This window comes from Pogoniulus pusillus, chromosome 12, assembly GCF_015220805.1.
Source record: "Pogoniulus pusillus isolate bPogPus1 chromosome 12, bPogPus1.pri, whole genome shotgun sequence".
In the NCBI taxonomy this organism is placed as follows: domain Eukaryota; kingdom Metazoa; phylum Chordata; class Aves; order Piciformes; family Lybiidae; genus Pogoniulus; species Pogoniulus pusillus.
Genome location: NC_087275.1, coordinates 376816 through 397346, shown reverse-complemented (window position 1 = coordinate 397346; position 20531 = coordinate 376816).

The following is a 20531-nucleotide window of genomic DNA, read 5'->3' as shown; positions in this document are numbered from 1 at the left end:
TAGAAAAGAGTTACAACAGTTGTTGGGTACTCTGGGTTACTGGAGGAAACATATTCCAGGTTTCTCAGTAATTGCCCGTCCTCTGTATGATTTGCTTAAGAAGAACAAGCATTGGGATTGGACTCCAGAACATTCTGATAGCCTGAGGTTTCTCAAGGATGAACTAAAGGCATATCAGAAGTTGGGGCCCTTACACCCAAAAGATGCCCTGAGGGCTGAATGGGGTTTTTCCGCAAATGCCTCATACTGTGGAATTTTCCAGAGAGGACCCAATGGTCCTAGTAGAGCTCTCATGTTTTCATCAACAGCATTCAAAGAGGCCGAAATTCGGTACTCAGATTGGGAAAAGGGACTTCTTTCCCTAACTCGAGCTGTTAAGGAAGCAGAAAAGCTTCGTACTACACAAGATGTTGTAGTACAAGGCCCATTTCCTCTGCTAAAAGCGATCCTTAAAGGAACTCCTCCACCAGAAGGAATTGCCCAAAAGGCTACTGTTAGAAAGTGGTATGCCTACTTAGAGGGAATTTCACAGCTGATGCCGCTGAAAGAGGGACCTACAAAGGTATCCAAACTTCAGCAACCCATAAATCCTGATAAAGCTCTGCTTAGTCAGCCATATAAGCCTTCTCCTATTCAGGTAGCCCCTGAGATGACCGCAGACTCCGACAAATCGGGAGTGTGGTTCACAGATGCATCCTCTCGGAGGGTAGGGGCGAAGTGGCACTACAAAGCCGCTGCCTTGGAGATTGCTACAGGCCAGACCATCACTGAAGAAGGTGATGGCAGTGCACAGGTAGGGGAGTTGCGTGCTCTTATAATAGCAGCCGAGAATGGAGCAACAACTATTTACACTGATTCTTATTCCACGTTCAAAGGCGCCACTGAGTGGATTTGCCAGTGGGAAGTGAATCAGTGGAAGGTGTCAGGTGCGGAAGTCTGGAGAGTCGAAGACTGGAAAAGGCTGTTAGAGATTGGCCGATCCAGACCCCTCAAGGTTGGTTGGGTAGAAGGGCATTCCAAAAAGCAAACACCAGCTACCACCTGGAATAATCAAGCTGATTTCCTGGCAAAGATCAACATAGTGGATGAGGACAAAGGAGAATGGTGGAGATTAGCTGAGTGGCTTCATATTAAAAGAGGTCATTCAGGAAAAGCAGACCTTTACTTCGAGTGTAGGTCTAGAGGATGGCCAGTTTCTATGAGTACCTGTAAGGAACTCATTTCATCTTGTCCACAGTGCAGAATCAGGCTTAAACAAAATCATCCCAATCTAGCTCCAGCACAGCATATCAGAGAGGACAAAAGGTTATGGAGTACATGGCAAGTTGACTATGTGGGTCCTTTAAAGCCCTCACACGGGAAGAAATACATACTGGTGGGGGTGGAAGTGGTTTCAGGATTAGTCATGGCTACAGCAACTAGTGCTGCCACAGGAGCTCAAACTATTGAGGTCTTGAAGCAGTGGTTTAGTGTCTTACCAATGCCAGAGTACATCCAAAGTGATAATGGATCTCACTTTACAGCGTCTTCTGTACAAGACTGGGCTAAGGGTGAAGGGATTACATGGGTGTTTCATACTCCCTATTATCCTCAAGCTAATGGTATTGTAGAGAGAACAAATGCTCTGGTTAAGAAACATGCCATGGTATCCAAAGGTAATTGGGATAAACGCTTGCCATACGCAATTTTCATTGTGAACAACAGATGGGGTAATTATGGTAGTCCTAAAATAAGGGCATTTTGTCCTGACAATCCAGTGGAAAATGTTAGTCATCCACCAGATAAATCTCAGCACTCTCAACAGTCATTACACAAATTACAGGTGGGACAACCAGTAATGGTAAACTTACCTTCAATTGGAGTTGTGCCTATGACCCTGACAAAACCAAATGGGTTATATGCTTGGGAAGCAACTGATATAAGTGGGAAGACTCATCGTATCAGTGCACGATGGATTCTCCCAGACTTCTGAACTGCTTTGCATATACCAGGTTTTCTGCTTTGTAAATATTCAATAAAGCTTTGTTTATTCAGGGGGGTGGGCATAAGTATTAAGTTAGTTTGAATTAGAGTTATGCTTATGTATTAGTTATGTTAAGAGTTAGATATAAGTTGTATTTCATTTTTGCTTTTCCGATTCTTGGCTTAATGTGAGCCAGGGGGTGGAGTATGTCATGGAGAGTAGCAAAGGCTCTCTAAGCTTTTGCTATATTGTGTAGTTTCTAGTGCCTCACATTCAAGCCAGAAGCATCGAAAAACCAAAACAATCTTTCAGTCCCATGGGAAGATTTCTCCCTAGGGTAAGTGAGAGGTAAACACTGGCCATGTTTCCTTTTCACTTGGCCTTGCTTTCCAGACAACAGGGTATTGTTTTGGTTAAGCAGAAAACGACTTTCTTAGGCCTGCCCAGCACCTGCAGGTGGGCTGGCCTGAGGAGTGGTCTTTATATTGTTTTAGGTAATGTTATCCAATTGTGTAAGTTGATTACTGTTTTTTACCAATGTATGTTAACAACGTAAAAGTGGTCCGAATTGTGGGCTAGTCCTGTTTTGGAACATTATAAAAATGGTGGACAGGCCAGGATCGGGGCTCTTGCCTTTTGCCTTTTGCTTTTGCCTTTTGCTCTTTTGCCCTGGATCTCACCCTCGCTCCTGTCCTTCCCCGGACTCAACAACAATAAACTGCTCGCCGATCTAGCCTCGCCTCGGGCGGACGCCGAGTCGCAGAGGCTAAAGCCTGCATGCCTGGACCCTGATCGGGAGAAAGGGACTCCCTGCCAAGCTACAGACTGTGAGTAGCTGACGAACTATTAACTCGAACCAGAGACTCAAAGAACTCTCTTTAAACATCGTAGACTCTTTAATTTGCCATTTTCGGAAATGTTACTTTGATCTCAATCAAAAGAATTCACAGTGGTGGTGTAGTTTCGGGAAGAGGGAATTCGCATTCTTTGCAATAAATCACTGATAAAATAGTCAACGCCTCGCGTATTTCCCCCATAAATTCTGCCGCGAAACTGCGTTCCCCGACAATGACACACCCCCACCCACAGCACTGGGCAGACAGACTCTAAAAAAAAAAACCAATCTGTGTTGTGGTGAGTTTATTGTCCCGGGGGGAGGGAACCACCCTAAGCCGGGACACCATTCCAGGGGCAAATCGCTCTCCCTGTGAACTCTAAATACCCAGTCTATACCTCCCCTGACATGAACTGAAACTGCGTCCCCTTGTACTGTTGCTGATTGTCTGGGACACCAACCCCACCTGGCTACAACCAGTAGTTGTAGACAGCAATGAAGTCACCCCTGAGCCTCCTCTTTTCCAGGCCTTGATGGACATACAGATTCTAAGAAGATGCTCCTGGAAGAGATTTTTTTTTTTCTGTGTAACTTATATCAGTTGAAACAGACATTGATATTTTAAGACCTATATGGGTGTCATAGTAACAATTAAAAAAAGGCCAGATCCTCTTCTACAAATGTTTTTACTGCTGCAAAGCTTTAGTATAAGTTTAGTTTCATCTTCCAATAGTCATAATGAGTTGGGCATTTTTGTTTAAGTATATACTTTTTTTTCCCTGTTTAATTCCTGTTTAATTTCCACACAACTGAAAATTAATGTGTTTCTAAAGGGAACAATATATGGTTTCCAACAACTTTCTTATTGGCCTAAAACCATATCTTATGTCTGTGCTGATACTATAGTTTAAAGGTGAAGGTATAATGTCTGTATAGTTGTCCAGGTGCTAATGAACTGTTTCTAAAAGTTGCTAGAGTACTGGACACTATATCACTAGCAGCCTAAATATGTTGCAGTATTGAATTGTTACATTTGAAGAGAATTTTTAGACACTCTGCAATGACTTAATGTGCTTTTTGCCAGCAATATAGAAACAGAGGCATAGAAGTGATGTTAACTTCCCTTATCTCAAGCAATAATGTTTCTTTTGTTAAATGCAGATAAGAAAGTTTAAATTTAATTAGGAACTAGCTGTAACAGGCTGCTGTTAGTTGTTATGATTGCTTCAACACGGTTGATCCCAAATAGTACTTTATATTGAATTGGCTGGGCTTATTATTGTGACATTGCTATGTTTGCTTTCAATATATACTTCTGATCAACTAGTGTGGAGGGCTAATTATTGAATAGTTAGGATTATAAGCAAACAGCAGTCTGAAGACTTTTTTTCTAGACTTCCATAAAAACTAAACAGACATCTGTGGACAGATTTCTTGTTAACAGAGGACATGAATTGATAAACAAATGAGCAACCCATGCTGCAGAGTGTCCTTGAGGCAGGAAACCAGGTGGTAACAGCCCCCCACATGCAGCTGCAGGGGGCAGGGTCTGCCAGCCACAGGGGGCTGACCCTACAGGTTGTTTATATAAGTTAACCTATCTGTACCTCACACATAACCTTAAGCCAATCTGTACTTTCCACTTGTACCAATCTTAAACTAAGTTAGCTATGCATGCCTCTTCCAAGTTGGCATATAACTCACTGTAACACAGAAATAAATGGAGAACAGTCATCTAACCATATTGGTGGTCTACGATTGTTACCCTGGCAGGTGCAACACCGGCAAATGGCACCCAAACAAGGACAGCCTGGACTTGGGGAAGACTGAGGTATTGCAGCCCAGCGGTGGGTAGGACCACGATTTTATGGGCTGGGGCTTGTAAGCCCACCAATGAACTGTGGACATTTCGAATTGAAAGTAATGTCACCAGTGACACTGGATGGAGGGCGCTGCAAAAAGGAGGCAGTAAGCTGGTAAGCCTGGACCATGGCCAGGGTACTCTGTATAAGCAGGTCACACTGCAAAAGGGACACAACACTGCGTTTTTTGTGAGTGTACTCTCTGTGAGAGGGCTTACACTAGGAGCAAGCTCCGTGAGCTGACGAAATAGGAAGGAACTTTATGAAGCTTATCCGTATGATTTTTAGGCCAGAGGGCTGGAGAGAAATGGGAGACGCACTCTGGGACTAGGTTGTTACTGATGGTAAAGACTTTACAATTAGTCAAAGGCTCATTTCTGCCTGGCGAGACATAATAAATACCTTAATGGACATGAAAGCCAACCAACAGGTCACTATGGCTGCCGTTCACATGCTTGTTGCTACTCCTCCAGTCGACATGACTGGTAATGGCCTGACTGGTGGTAAGCAATGGCAGCAAGAAGCCTTCTCAGTTTGAAAAGGTTTTTGTTTTTGGAACCACTGTAAAGCGTCTCACCACTGCGGCTGTGCGTAATGTGACTGATTTACTGAGTGCTGCTAATGACCTGCCAATAGCCGGCAGTGACCATCCGCCCATGGACTCTGCTATGGCAACTTTTACATGCAATCGCCAGGGTTCAGTTTGCTGTCTGAAAATACAGCTTCCCGCACTCCCACCAACAGCATCCACTAAAGGCTGGAGATTCTTCACTCTCAAAAGAAACAGGAAAAGGAAAAACCAACCAAAGAGACAGAGGGGATGAACAGCAGAGGAAAAGAGGACAGCAGAAATGATCAAACATGGGGGACCGGACACGGCCCCCTTCTCCCATGACAAGAGCCTCAGGACAGCAGTCCCAGATCCACCCTTACCATTCCCCACACCTTGTAGCTTGCCCCCCCAGCAGAACATACCCCACAAGTCAAAGAGACACACAGCTTCCTGACATACTCCAGCAGTTAGAGGGCTGAGCCCAGTTTGGGAGAGTCTGTCAGACTTCTGACATGCTATTGATGTCTCCTGTGCTGCTTATGGGGTTGGGAGAGGTGGGAGTGGGCTGAGTTGGGGAAAGCAATGGGTCTGTGTGGGTCTGAGTTGCTTCAGAGTGCTAGGCTATTTGCATATGTAAGCCTCTCCAAGCAAAGGTGTCCACATTACCACCACAAAAGCCTGCTAAACTGCTCTATTTACACCCACCCTCTGTCTGAGCATCTGAGAGACGCTTTTTTTTCTTGACTTACAAAAGAGTTTCTCCAAAACGTTTTCTCTCTGTGAGAGATGTACGCTAACACTTCTATTTGCTGTGCGAAAGTCTGATTTTTATGCCACCTAGGATGTGGTGAGAAAAAGCCCTGCAGGGCAACGGGAACAGTGGTGGAGGGCTAGCAGCTGGAAGCCATAAAGGATGGGGGCTGGGAGAGCAGAGGGATGAGACAGAAGTGGCAAATCTGCATGAATGCACGCTTCCCCCCCCACCCCAGGTGTCACCATCCTCCCCCCCACCTGCCGGTGCCCAGCAGAGCCCATTCTCCCCCTCTCCTTATCTCCTTGCAGGCTTTGACTTTTATCTCCTAGTGAGAAGCATTTCATTCTTAAAGGGACAGCGCATTTGTGATAGGTATTTTGTGAACTAAAACCCTTATAATGTTTTTAGCTTTGATTGTAATATATTTTGTAGAGTTTAAGAGTTTACTGGATAAGACGTTAATTAATTGTACTAGAGTTTCAGGATAATTTTAGCAGTGTAATAAGGCTTGAGTAATTCCAATAGAGTGTGTTAAGGAATTGGTAGCTGTTATAATGGAATATTATGGTAAGCAATTGTTTTGTAACTGTATAGGTTAATGCTTATTTCTTCTGTGCTGATTCTGAGGGTACCATGGTACCATATTTCTTGAATTTTCTTTGCTTTTTCTCAAATTTCCTTACGTTGCTAGATTCAGGGTTGGACTTGATGATCTGTGAGGTCTCTTCCAACCCTGATGATACTATGATACTATGATTCTTTAGTTGATAGATAATATAGTTAAGGCTAAGAGTTTGTGATATGAAAATTGTAGGATTTTAGGATGTAGGGATATTGTAGGATATTTTTTCTTAGGATTTTCTGTATATCTAGACAGCACTAGGATCATGTAAAAACGAAACAAAAGGGAGAAGAGACAGAGAGGAAGGGAAGGAAGAAAAGAAGAAAAAAGTTGAAATTTCTCTAGTCACTTCATACAGACAAGGCCAATGGATTTGTTAGCCTAAGAAATGCAGTTTCAGGGCCTGCTTACTCCCCATCACAATGAAGATAGTAAGGCAGTTTTCTTCGCCTAGCTAGTGTGATTGCAGTACTCAGCAAAAAGTTCTCCTCCACAAGTGTCCTGAGACTTCCTCTAGGGAAAAAAAAGGCAGCCCTGTTGAACTTGGACCCTGGAACATTTTCTTTGTCACTTCTATGGGCCTCACCTTGCTACAGTTCTTGTGGGCATAAGATGAGAACCTTTTGTGTCTGTGCTACCTGGTTGTAGACTCGTTAAGGCTAAGATCAATTATTCTGTGCATAAAAGTGGGAAGGAAGAGAAAGGGAAAGGAAATGCAGGGGGAAGGAAGGAAGGAAGGAAGGAAGGAAGGAAGGAAGGAAGGAAGGAAGGAAGGAAGGAAGGAAGGAAGGAAGGAAGGAAGGAAGGAAGGAAGGAAGGAAGGAAGGAAGGAAGGAAGGAAGGAAGGAAGGAAGGAAGGAAGGAAGGAAGGAAAGAGAAGGAGATTGAAAGTGAAGAAAAGAGAAGGGTAAGTGAAAAGGAATGGGATAGGGGCTGGGAAGGAAAGGGAAGGGAAAAGCAAAGACCCTCCTGGATGGCAGGAAGGCTGTGCAAAGGAAATCTGTACTGGCTGCTTGGATGGACAAAGGTCAGTTAATGAGGTTTAAAACAGCCAAGTGCCAGGTCCTGCACTTGGGTCACAAGCAGCCCATGGATGCTGCAGGCTTGAGGCAGAGTGGCTGGAAAGTGGCCAGCAGAAAAGGCCCTGGGGGTGTTGATCAGCAGGCAGCTGAAAATGAGCCAGCAGTGTGCTCAGGTGGCCAAGAAGGCCAGCAGCATGCTGGCCTGGATCAGCAGTGGTGTGGCCAGCAGGAGCAGGGCAGGGATTCTCCCCCTGTATGGAGCTCTGGTGAAGCTACACCTCAAATAGTTGTTGAGTTTTTGGGCCCTGGCTCCTAGAAGGATGTTGAGAGGCTGACATGGGTCCAGAGAAGGGCAAGAAAGTTGGCAAAGGGTCTGGAGCACAGGTGTGGTGAGGGAACTGGAGGTGTTTAGTGTGGGAAAGAGGGGGCTGAGGGCAGACCTCATTGCCCTCTTCAGCTCCCTGAAAGGAGGTTGGAGTGAGGTGGGGGTTGGGCTCTTCTCTCTATTACCCTGAGACAGAAGGAGAGGAAATGGTCTGAAATGGTGCCAGGGGAGGGTCAAGTTGGAGATGAGGAAGAATTTGTTTGCTACAAGAGTGGTCAGGGATTGGCACAGGCTGCCCAGGGAGGTGGTGGAGTCCTCATCCCTGGAGGCATTCAGGAAACCTGTGGCCGTGGCACCTGGGGACACGGTTGGGTGGCCGTGGCGGGGTTGGGTTGGTGAGTTGGACTTAATGATCTTGGAGGTCTCTTCCAATCAAGACAATTCTATGGCTCTAATTTATCAATGGCTTCACGAGGGCAGGGTGCTCTTTGAACTCTCCTGCTTTGTGACTCGTGTCTGTCAGTTGTCACACAGCTGATGGTTATGCTGAGGAGAGCAGTGCCCTGCAGCAGCTGGCATTCATTTGACTTGGTTCTCCGTCCTGCTAGAGTCCAGCCATATAGGGGGTGTGGGCTGTGATGATGAAGCAGAGTAGCAGGTGAGTGAGGGGTGGGGGCAGCCTCCCTTCCAAGGATGCTTGCAGTCCTGCATGTTTGACGGGCCTGAGAATTCTTGGAGGGGATTAAAACACACTGCAGACTGTGTGAGGTGCTCTAGTAGCAAAACCCTCTGTTTTTTTATCCAGCTATTGCAGAATGGTATTAATTCTTCCATTAAAAGATCCCCCTGTGTCTCTTCTGCTATACATAAGGCCCTCAAGACTAGATAAAAAAAGTCCTGAGCGGGCCCACATGGTGTTTAAGCTGTAAATATAAACTGTGTATGTATAAATTAAAACTCATGGATTCTTCTTTGTCAGGGTGTGCTCTTTGAAATTAGATAGAAAAAACAGACCCAAACAGAATTGCCCTCCCCGGACGGGAGAACAATGCCCCATGGGTTCTATGTGTGCTTGTGGACACTGTAGTTCTGTAGCGAGATGTGCTGCTCCATCACTGCGCAGTGCTGCCACCCTGTGTTTAACTCTCTACACTGCAGTTGCTCAGCTGTGTGTGTGACATCTATAACTGATAAGTGCTGCTTTGTTGTGTTTAATTGTCAGCACTGTGGTAATGCAGTGGTGTGTGTCACCCTGTAAGTACCCCTTGCCTCTGCTTCATCTCTAAATGCCCTGCATGATTGAAATGCCAGAAAACTGGGAGGAGGAGGGGATGGGGAGTAGAGGGGCAGAGAGGGCCATGTGGTAGCGAGAGATTAAAACTTGTTTGCACTTCTAAGTGTTAGAGTGAGGAGTTAAGCTGATATCTCTCATTTTTAAACAGACACTTCAAATTGGCATGAATGCGTAGTTAAAATAGGATTTAAAAAAAGCCTGCATTTAGTAGGTTATAATAATGCTGTGTGACAAAGAGTGAAACCAGGCTGCTGTGAGGCCAACGGTCTCTGTGAGTTGGCGCATACGCCATAGAGTGTGTGGTTGCCATGGGACTCGGGTGGTGCGTTGCTACAGACTCTGCACATGCGCTGTGTAGCAGCACGGCGCTATGGATATGGTGAATGCATCCTAGGGTGCTGCATTTCTATGCATGCAGCATGGAGGTGGATTTACCTGTGTTGAGCTGAACGGAGCCAAAGTCAAGCTGCTCCGGATGGAGCTGAGAGGCAAAGAACAGAACGTAACAAAGCCGAACAGTGCTGAGTCAAGCCAGGCAGAGCCGGAGCACAACAAATGAAGATGGAGCAAACCAAGTCACTCCAGGCAGAGCAGAAGGAGCCAAATGGCATGGAGCCACTGTTCTTTTGGAGGGAAAAGAGGAGCCTCATCTGTTCACCAAGAGAGGTTACTTCTTTTCTCTCAAGCAAGAGGATTTTTGGCAGATCAATTGAGCAGCAGCAGCGGATCTGAGACACGGTTTAGAACAACTCATATAAGTAGTGGACTTTGCAATTGCTCCATAGAGAGCTTCCTTCTAGTTTCAATAAAACAACAGTCAAAACAGTGCTGTCTGCACTTCCTGTGCTCCACAGTCAGCCTAAGCAGCTGTTGTGTGCAGCTCAGAGACCACAGATCAGTGTAAGTGGAGAACTAAGCCTAAATAGTCTAATATCTAATTGTAAGGAGGTTTCTAAACTGCCCCTGTTTGGTATTTATAGTGAGGATTTTAAACGATGACCCTCCCCTCTAAATATCTCTACCTGAGATAGGGAAACCCTTTCCCAAGCGCCCACATCTCTTTTGCTCCTTTCCCCATTCTGTTTGGGGCCGGTTGTCTCAAACGGGCACTCCACTTGCTGGCATTGGTGCAGCGCTGCATGTTGCTATGGATGCTGCACATGCACTCTGGTGCCTCATACTCTCACCCTCATTGCCGCTGCTGCTGCTGTCGTGGTTTGGCGGGGGAGGGTTGGCACAGCTCACTGCTGCATGTGAACTGCACTGTTATGTGTTCTCAGAGGGCACTTTTAGTCCCAGGCTGTTTGCAGATTGAGGCTGAGTTTGCTCAGACCAGACCCGGCAGGTTTTTATTACTTGGTGCTGTTTCCAGTATTGCCCAGTGCCTCCCAGTGACCCCAAATATTACACAGTCATGCCTACTGTTGCCAGTAACCTCAAACTTCTTTCCCAGTGCTTGCAGGAACCCCCAGATCTCCTTCCCAGTGTGGCTGCAGTGTCCCAGTTACTCCCAGTATCCCAAACTCTCTTCCTGGTGCTACCGGTAAGACCAAGTGCTGCCCAGCCTCTGCCAGTGCTCCCAGTAATACCTATTGTGCTGCCTCTGCCTTCCAGTGCATCCAGTAACAGACAGTGCATCCCAGTCCCTCCTAGTGTTCCCAGTAACTCCAAAATCCTTTGCCAGGGTCCCCAGTAATACCCAGTGCCCTCCAGCCATTCCTGCTGCTCCCAGTAACTCCAAAATCCCTTCCCATAATCCCAGACCTCAAAGGTCTTCCCAGACTCACCAGTGCTTCCAGTAACTCAAAAATCTCATCCAAGTGTTCTCCATAACAAGCTGTACACTCCCAATATGACTGCAGTGTCCCCCCAGACCCTCCCAGTAACTCCAAATTCCCTTCGTAGTGCTTCTGAGACTTCTAGTGTTCCCAGTAATCCCCCATCTCCTTCCCAGTGCTGCCATTGTTCCCAGTGTGGCACTCGTATCCTTCTAGTATCACCAAGTCTCTTCCTGCTTCTGCCAGTAAAACCAAGTGCTGCCCAGTCCCTCTCACTGCTCCCCATAATACTCAGTGCCCCCCAGTCCCTGCACTGTTCCCAATGACACTCTATGCCATCCAGCACTCCCAATGTAGCCCCAGTGCCCCCTAGTCCCTCCATCTTCTCCCAGTAATTCCAAAACCTGTTCTCAGTACTCCTAGACATCCCCATGCCTGCCCAGACCCACCGCTGCTCCCAGTAACCGTATCATCTCATCAAAGTGCTCTCAGTAACACTACCTGTCATCCCAGTAATCCCCAGGTCTCCTTCCTAGTGCTCCCAATGTGGCTTCAGTGACCTCTCGCTTCCTCCCAGTATCCCAAACTCTCTTCCCCGTGCCCAGTCCCTCCCAGTAACTCCTAAATCCCTTCCCAGTCTTGCTCATCCGTGTTGTCTTCTTTGTCCCTCCTGGTGCTGCCAGTATGCATCCAGTGTCTTCCCACTAACTCCAAATTCCATTCCTAGTGCTCCCAGTGCCCCCCTAGTCCCTTCCAATCCCTTCCTTGAACCTCAAGCTCCCTTCCCAGTGCCCTCCAAATCCCTTCCACTATGCACCCTGTGTCCTCCTACTGCTCCCAGTAATTCCAGACTCTCTTCCTTGTGCTTCCAGTGCCCTCCCAGTTCTGTGAGGGCTTCCAGTAAACACCAACTCTCCTACCCAGTGTGGACCAAGTATTCACCCAGTTTTTCCCAGTATCCCAAGCTCTTTTCCCAGTGCTCCCAAGAATACCCAGTGCCCCCCAGCTCCTCCTGGTGTTCCCAGTGACTCCAAAATCCCTTCCAAGTAATTCTCAGTGACCTCCCAGTGATCCCTGTAAAGCCTTCCCAGTGCTCCCATTGCTGCCAATGCCTTGCAGCATCTGAAACTCTCTTTCCAGTTGCTCTGAATAACTCTCATTGCCCCCCAGTCCCTCCCAGTGCTCCCAGTAACTCCCAAATCTCTTCCCAATGCACCAAGTAATTCCCAGTGACCTCCTGGTGCCTTCCAGGAATACAGTGGTGCAGTGACTGCAAAATCCCAGTCAAGCGCTCCCAGTAACACCAAGAGTCCTCCCAATCTCTCCCAGTTTCTCCCAGTATGGCCCCAGTGTTCTCCCAAGTCTCCCAGCAATGCCAGTGAGGCCCCAGAGTACTGCCATTTCCTCTCACTGCTTACAGTACCCCCCCAAATCCCCTTCCCAGTACCAGCAGTGTCCTCCCTTTCCCTCCCAGTGCTGCGAGGACCTCCAAACTCTCTCTGGTGTCTCCCAGTAACACACCCCCCCACATACCCCCCAGTCACTCCCAGTTCTCCGAGTAAGGCATGAGTCACCTTCTCAGTGCTTCCAGAGCTGGCCATGCCCTGCCAGCCCCCCCGCCAGTGCTGTTGGCATGGCCACCATAGCAGGACTGCAGCTCCCAGCATGTCCTGGGAAACAACATGGCTGTCAGGGAGTCACATGGCACAGCACTGCAGCTCTCAGCATGCCCTGGGGAAGAAAATGGCTGCCAGGGAGTCTCACATGGCACAGGACTGCAATTCCCAGCATGCTTTTGGGGAACACCATGGCCAGTAAGAAGTTGCATTAGCATGACTCCAATTCCCATCATGCCCTGGGCAATCAAAATGGTGGCCAGAGCGCCATGTGCCACAGGACTTCCAGTTGGCCACCTTGATTTTCCTGAGCATGCTGGGAGCTGGAGTCCTGTGGCAAATTAATTCCTGTTGGCCATTTTGTGTGCACAGAGCATGCTGGGAACTGGAGTTAAGGGTAAGAATTAGAGTTACATTTAGGGGTTTGGTTTGGGATTAGGGTTAGGTTTAGATCTTAGAGTCAGAGGTTCAGATTAGGGTTTAGTTGCTGTCAGTTTAGATATTAGGGTTGATGCTCATCGTGTGGCTCCAATGCCCCCAGTCCCTCCCTGTGCTCCCAGTAACTCCCAAATGCTTTCCCAGTGCTCCAATTCCTGGTGACCTAATGCCTCCCAGGAATGCAGTGGTGCCAGTGACTGCAAAATCCCATTTAAGTGCTCCCAGTAACACCGAGAGTCCTCCCTGTCTCTCCTAGTGCTCCCAGTATGGCCCTAATGTTCTCCCAAGTCCCTCAGTGCTCCCAGTAACTCCCAAATCTCCTTCCCACTGCTCCTAGTGTGGCCCCAGTGTCCTGCAATCCCTCCCAATGCTCCCAGTAATTCCAAAATATCTTCCCAGGCCTCCCAGTAATACTTGGTGACCTCTCAGTTGTTCCCAGTGCTCCCATTAAAGTCCAGATCTACTTCCCAGTTCTTTCAGACTTCCCAGTGCCCTCCCAGAGCCCCCAGTATGGCCCCAGTGCTCCCAGCCCCTCCCAACGATGCCAGTAAGGCCCCAGAGTACTCCCACTTCCTCCCACTGCTTCCAGTAACTCTCAAATCTCCTTTCCAGTGCTACCAGTGATCCCAGTGTCCTCCCTATCCCTCCTAGTATCTTCAAACTCTCTCCCAGTGCTCTCAGCAAGTCCCTAGTGTCCTCCCAGTGTCTCCCAGTAATACCCACTGAGTCTCAATCCCAATGATCTCCGTATGGCCCCTCTGTCCTCCCAGTCCTTCACAGTAACTTCAAAAGTTCTCCCCAGTGTTCCCAGTAACACTTAGTGGCCTCCTAGTGCTCCCAGTAAAGCACGAGTCACTTTCTCAGTGTTTCCAGAGCTCACTGTGTCCTGCCAGTCCCTCCCAGTGCATGCTGTCTGTAGCAGAACTGCAGCTCCCAGCACGCTTTGGGGAACAAAATGGCTGATGGGACAGTCCAATGTCATGACTGCAGTTCCCATCATGCCCTGGGAAATCAAAATGGTGGACAAGGAGCCATGTGGCACAGGACTTCCTGTCAGCCGTCTTGATTTCCCTGAGCATGCTGGGAAATGGACTTCTCTGCCATGTGAATTCTTGCCCAGGTTAGGGTTAGGTTGGTAGGTTTAGGTCTTAGGATCACGGAATCATAGAATAGTTTAGGTTGGAAGGGACCTCAAAGCTCATCCAGTTCCAACCCCCTGCCATAGGCAGGGACACCTCCCACTACACCAGGTTGCTCAAGGCCTCACCCAACCTATCCCTGAACACCTCCAGGGAGGGAGCATCCACAACCTTCCTGGGTAACCTATGCCAGTGCTAGGAAGTACCATTTTTCCCCAACAATATCTGGACCTTCTATGTCCCAGCACACATTCTCAGAGTTGTTTCATGTTTCAGAAGTATTCCCAAATATGGCTAGATTTCCAACAGAATTCAGAAAATCTGCATGCACCTGCATAGGCAAAGTCTTAGAACATTCCCAAACCATATCATTCATTATCCAGAAAACATGATTGTTGGAGAAATTCTTGTTAGCACAGCACACAAGAATTATAAACATGAGCAACCCGTGCTGGGAACGTCTTTGGTTCCCAGATAGTTCAGGAAATCGAGCTGTAAACAACTAAGCACCCCCCACACAGCTGCAGTGGGCAGAGACTAGATAACCAAGGGGCTGGAGTGGGTGGTGATGGAGGCTGACCCTTAGAATGTTGTGATAAGTTAACCTATGCACATCTTACATGTAACTCTGGACCCTCTGACTGTAACCAATCTTAAGCTGAGCAGCCTCTTGCTAGAGTGCATATAAGTCACTGTATCACGGAAATAAAGGGGATTTGACCATAGAATCATAGAATCATAGAATCAACCAGGTTGGAAGAGACCTCAAAGATCATCCAGTCCAACCTATCACCCAGCCCTAGCCAGTCAACTAGACCATGGCACTGAGTGCCTCATCCAGTCTTTTCTTGAAGACCCCCAGGGACGGTGCCTCCACCACCTCCCTGGGCAGCCCATTCCAATGGGAAATCACTCTCTCTGTGAAAAACTTCTTCCTAACATCCAGCCTATACCTACCCTGGCACAACTTGAGACTGTGTCCCCTTGTTCTATTGCTGGTTACCTGGGAGAAGAGGCCAACCCCCACCTGGCTACAATGTCCCTTCAGGTAGTTGTAGACAGTAATAAGATCACCCCTGAGCCTCCTCTTCTCCAGGCTAAACAGGCCCAGTTCTCTCAACCTCTCCTCATAGGATTTGTGTTCCAGGCCCCTCACCAGCTTCGTTGCCCTTCTCTGGACATGTTCCAGTACCTCAACATCTTTCTTGAATTGAGGGGCCCAGAACTGGACACAGTACTCAAGGTGTGGCCTGACCAGTGCTGAGTACAGGGGAAGAATAACCTCCCTTGTCCTGCTGGCCACACTGTTCCTGATGCAGGCCAGGATGCCATTGGCTCTCTTGGCCACCTGGGCACACTGCTGGCTCATCTTCAGCTTACTATCTATCAGTACCCCCAGGTCCCTTTCCTCCTGGCTGCTCTCCAGCCACTCAGTCCCCAGCCTATAGCGCTGCTTGGGGTTATTGTGGCCAAAGTGCAGAACCCTGCACTTGGCCTTGTTAAATCTCATCTCATTGGCCTCTGCCCACCCATCCAGCCTGTCCAGGTCCCTCTGCAGGGCTCTCCTACCTTCCAACAGATCAACACCTGCTCCTAGCTTGGTGTCATCTGCAAACTTACTGATGCTGGACTCAATGCCCTCGTCCAGATCATCAATAAAGATATTGAACAGGACTGGGCCCAGCACTGATCCTTGGGGAACACCACTTGTGACTGGCTGCCAACTGGACGTGGCACCATTCACCACCACTCTCTGAGCTCTGCCATCCAGCCAGTTCTTGATCCAGCACAGAGTGAATCTGTCCAAACCATGAGCTGCCAGCTTGGCTAGGAGCTTCTTGTGGCAGACAGTGTCAAAGGCTTTGCTGAAGTCCAAGTAGACTACATCCACAGCCTTCCCCACCATCTAACCATATTGGTGAACAAAGAGTCATCTTCCATAGCGCTCCACTGAACGTGTTCTCCAACACATGATTGCCTCGGTTCTAGTTCAAATTTCCAGAGACTCAGATGAATTTGATAGAACCAATAACAATTTTATAAAGTGTCCTTCCCTCTTCCCCTTTTCTTTCCTAAAAGAAAGGAATTAGATGTGGAGAGAGAAAAGGTAAACACACCCAAATAAATGAATCTCACTCCATTTGGAAGTTAAAAAAGAAAAGTTTAACAATAACTCAAAAAGATGTCTGAGATAGGGAAGTTACAAAGGGTACAGGGAAGGGAAAGCAAATACAAAATGTATAAATACAACCTGATTGTGATGGTGATGGCTTTGTCTGCCTCATGGATGTGGTAAAACAAAGACAAACCAGGAACAGAATGGTGATGCTGGTATGCAGGAAGCAGGAAGTGCAGAGAGAGTGAACCGGGAAGTCCCCCTGCTTTTATGGGTCTTTAGACAGGAAGGGGGAGTGGGCTAACCATCACCTGGTAGTGTTCAGACCCACCCCTGGGGAGGGGTCAAGACCACCTAGGGTCAAGTTCAGGGTTACTCCCCCTGGAATGTTAAAGCTATACAGTGATATGTTATGAGTTTACAAGTCCATGACCAAAATAGCCATCCAAATGCCTGAATGATTAAAACTCTCAAAACATCAAATTTTAACTTCTAAATCTTGTCTAAAATAATTATTTTCTATCTAGCCCCACGTTGAGATGTCTTGGTTCTAATTTAAATTCCCAGAGACTCAAATATATTTGATAGAACCAAATAACAACTTATAGAATGCCCTTCCCTCTTCTCCTTTCTTTCCCAAAAGAAAGAAATTAGATGTAGAGAAGAAAAAGTAAGCACACCCAGATAAATAATCTCACTCTGATTTGGAGATTAAAAAGAAGAAAAGTTTAACAGTAAATTAAAAAGGCATCTGAGGTAGGGAAGTTACAAAGGTAAAGGGAACAGAAAAACAAATGCAAAATGTGTAAATACAACAGGGTTTGGTGGTAATGGGTTTGTCTGCCTCGTGGGTGATGGCCACATGGTAAAATAAAGAGAACCAGGAACAGGATGGTGATGCTGGGAAGCAGGGAGGCAGGGAGCACAGAATGAGAGAGAGAACAGGAAGTCTCCCTGCTTTTATGAACCTTAAGACAGGAAGGGGGAGTGAGCTAAACATGAATCACCTGGTGGTGTTCAGACCCCCACCATGGGGAGGGGTCAAGACCACCTAGGGTCAGGTTCAAGGTTACTCTCCCTGCAGGGTTAACCCTGTATGACTTCCTACTAGACCAGGCTGCTCAAGGCCCCATCCAACCTGGCTTTCATTGAACAGAATGGCTTGGGTTGGAAGGAGCCTTAAAGACTATCTAGTTCCAACGCCCGTACTATGGTCAGGGACACCTACTAGATCAGGCTGCTCAAGGCCTCAACTAACTTGGCTTTTATAAACCAGAATGATTTGGGTTGTGTTGGAGAAATTCTTGTTAGCACATGTGCTAGTTAGAAGCAAGCTGGAATGTTTTGGTAAAAGAACTAGATAACAGGCAGTGAAATGAAAACAATTGATGTCAACTTCTCTCACAGTCTCGCTGAGAACTCTGGGAAGAAGAAGTAAATTTTCTCCATTTTGTCTTATTCTTCTGCCTTTGCCTTCAGACCTGGTCACATCTCATTAACCTTGCTCCCACTAACCTTGCTCCCTAACCTCTTGGCTGCACCTCTCTTCTTCCTGAGAACTGGGGTAAGGTTAAGAGGGCCAGGGGAAGGTGTTGGGGTGGTTTGAAAGCCCCTCCTGGAGACTCAGGTTTCTGGGAGGGGAGTTGTGCTTTTGTATTGTTTATCCTTTGTATATTTCTGCATATAATTGTATATAACTGCATATATTGTAAATAGCTGCTTGTAAATTCTGCTAGCTGTAAATAAATTGCTTCATCTATATTCCCAGGGTCCGTCTGAGTTAGCTGGGGCAAATACCAAGTGTGGGGGGGCGGGTAAGAGCCCAAACCATCACAGCACAGCACACAAGAATTGATAAACATGAGCAACCCGTGCTGGGAACATCCTTCGTTCCCAGTTAGTTCAGGAAATCGAGCTGTAAACAGCTGAGCACCCCACACACAGCTGCAGTGGGCAGAGACTAGATAACCAAAGGGGCTGGAGTGGGTGGTGATGGAGGCTGACCCTTAGAATGTTGTGATAAGTTAACCTATGCACACTTTACATGTAACTCTGGACCCTCTGACTGTAACCAATCTTGGTGGAGCACGCCTATTGCTAGAAGTGTATATAAGTCACTGCATCACGGAAATAAAGGGGATTTGACCATCTAACCATATTGGTGAACAAAGAGTCATCTTCCCATAGCGCTCCACCGAATGGTTTTTCCCAACAGGGTTGGAAGGAATCTTACAGATCATCTAATTCCACCACCCTCCCCCACCCTGGCCATAGGCAGGGACACCTCTTAGTAGATCAGGCTGCTGAAGGTCCCATCCAAGCTGCCACTGAACATTGCTAAGCTTGGAGCCTCCTTTGGCAGCCTTTTCCTGTGTCTCACCACCACAGCTGCTTGGTATCACCAATTAGAGTTTGAGCTAATGACTTCCTTAAAGATGGAATAGTTTTCATCCTATATTACCAAGAAATGGTTCATTCTCTTTCTCTTGGTCAACTTCAGATGCTTGGAGTGTACAGCCCCTCAGTGCTGTGCTGTGATCATGCTTTGCAGGGGTCTGATGACCTTTGAGGGTCCCTTCACAGCCTGATGCGTTCTGTGGTAGAACTTGGAGCCTTCTGCTGTGAGGCCAGGCTGAGATAGCTGGGGTTGTTCAGCCTGGAGAAGAGAAGGCTCCAGGGGGACCTTCTGGTAGCCTTTCAGTCCTTGAAGGGGGATAGTTACTTAAAGCTGGGGACAGAGTTTTGAACAGAGCCTGTTGTGACAGGACAAGGGGTGATGGTTTGAACTAAAAGAGGGAGATTTACACCAGATAGAAGGAAAAAACTTTACACTGAGAGTGGTGAGACCCTGGGGCAGGTTGCTCAGAGAGATGGTGGATGCCCCATCCCTGGAAGCATTCCCATTGAGGTTGATTGGAGCTTTGAGCAATCTGCTCTAGGATCATAGGATAGTAGGGGTTGGAAGGGATTGCCAGAGATCACTGAATCCAACTCCACTGCAGCTTCTCTGGGCAATCTGCTCCAAGGTTCCATCACCCTCCCAGGAAAGAAGTTTTTCCTTCATGTTGGGGTGGAAGATGGTGGAGTTGCAGATGTCCTTGCTGGCTGCAGGGGGAGTGGACTAGTTGATCTCTAAAGGTCCCTTCCAATCCAATCCATTCAATGATGTCAGGAAAATGGAAGCAGAGAAGGATAAAGATCTACTTGAGACTGGAAAGTGACCTAAAGCCAGCACCAGAACATGTGTCTGATGGATTTCAGCTATTGATGGATCTACTGGTGAGTGCTGGCTGTGGAGCAAGGGGGTTTGATTCACCACTGATGGCACAGCAGAAGTGGTCAGGGCTGCATGGATGCCATAAAAAAAAACAACTCTGAAACCCACCATGGTGGCACCCATGCTTCCCCTCCTCACCCTGCCTCCTTTCCTCCCACCCATCATCTGATGCCTTCTGAAAACATCTGGGTTTTTGGAGCTGTTTATGCCTTTAGACCAGAAACGGTTGCGGTGGCAGAGAACACCAATAGCAGTAACACAAATGAAAAGCAACTGCATGAGGCAGGGAAGAGGAAGAGTTTTGGTGTCAGCACTGAAAGAATGAAGATGCTTTGGAAGAATCAGAGAACAGCCTAGGTTGGAAGGGGCCTCAGGGATCATGTACTCCAACCCCCCTGCCATGGGTAGGGACACTTAAAACAGGTAGCTCAAGCCTTCATCCAACCTGGCCTGGAACACCTCTGGGGAGGAGACATCCACAATCAACACCCCCAAGGCTTTTCTTTCAGGGCTGCTCTCAACCCACTCTGCACCCTGCCTGGATTTGTGCCTGGGGTTGGCCCAACCCAGCTGCAGGACCTTGCCCTGTGACTTGTTGAACCTCATGCAGTTGGCAGTGGCTCACTTCTTAAGCCTGCCAAGATCCTTCTGGGTGGATCCCCTCCCTCAGGTGAGTCCCCTGCACCACATAGCTTGGTGTCATCAGCAGACTTGCTGAGGGTGCACTCAATGCCACTGTCCTTGCCACCAACAAAGATGTTAAACAGTTCTGGACCTAGGACAGATGCCTGATGAGCTTCACTTGTCACTGGTCTCCACCTGGACATGGAGTCATTGATCACAACTCTTTGACTGCAACTGAACTTCTATTGCTAGTCTGAAAAATGTCATCTCCTGCTCCCAAACTCCTGGATGCTGTGTGGCAGGTTCAGGATGC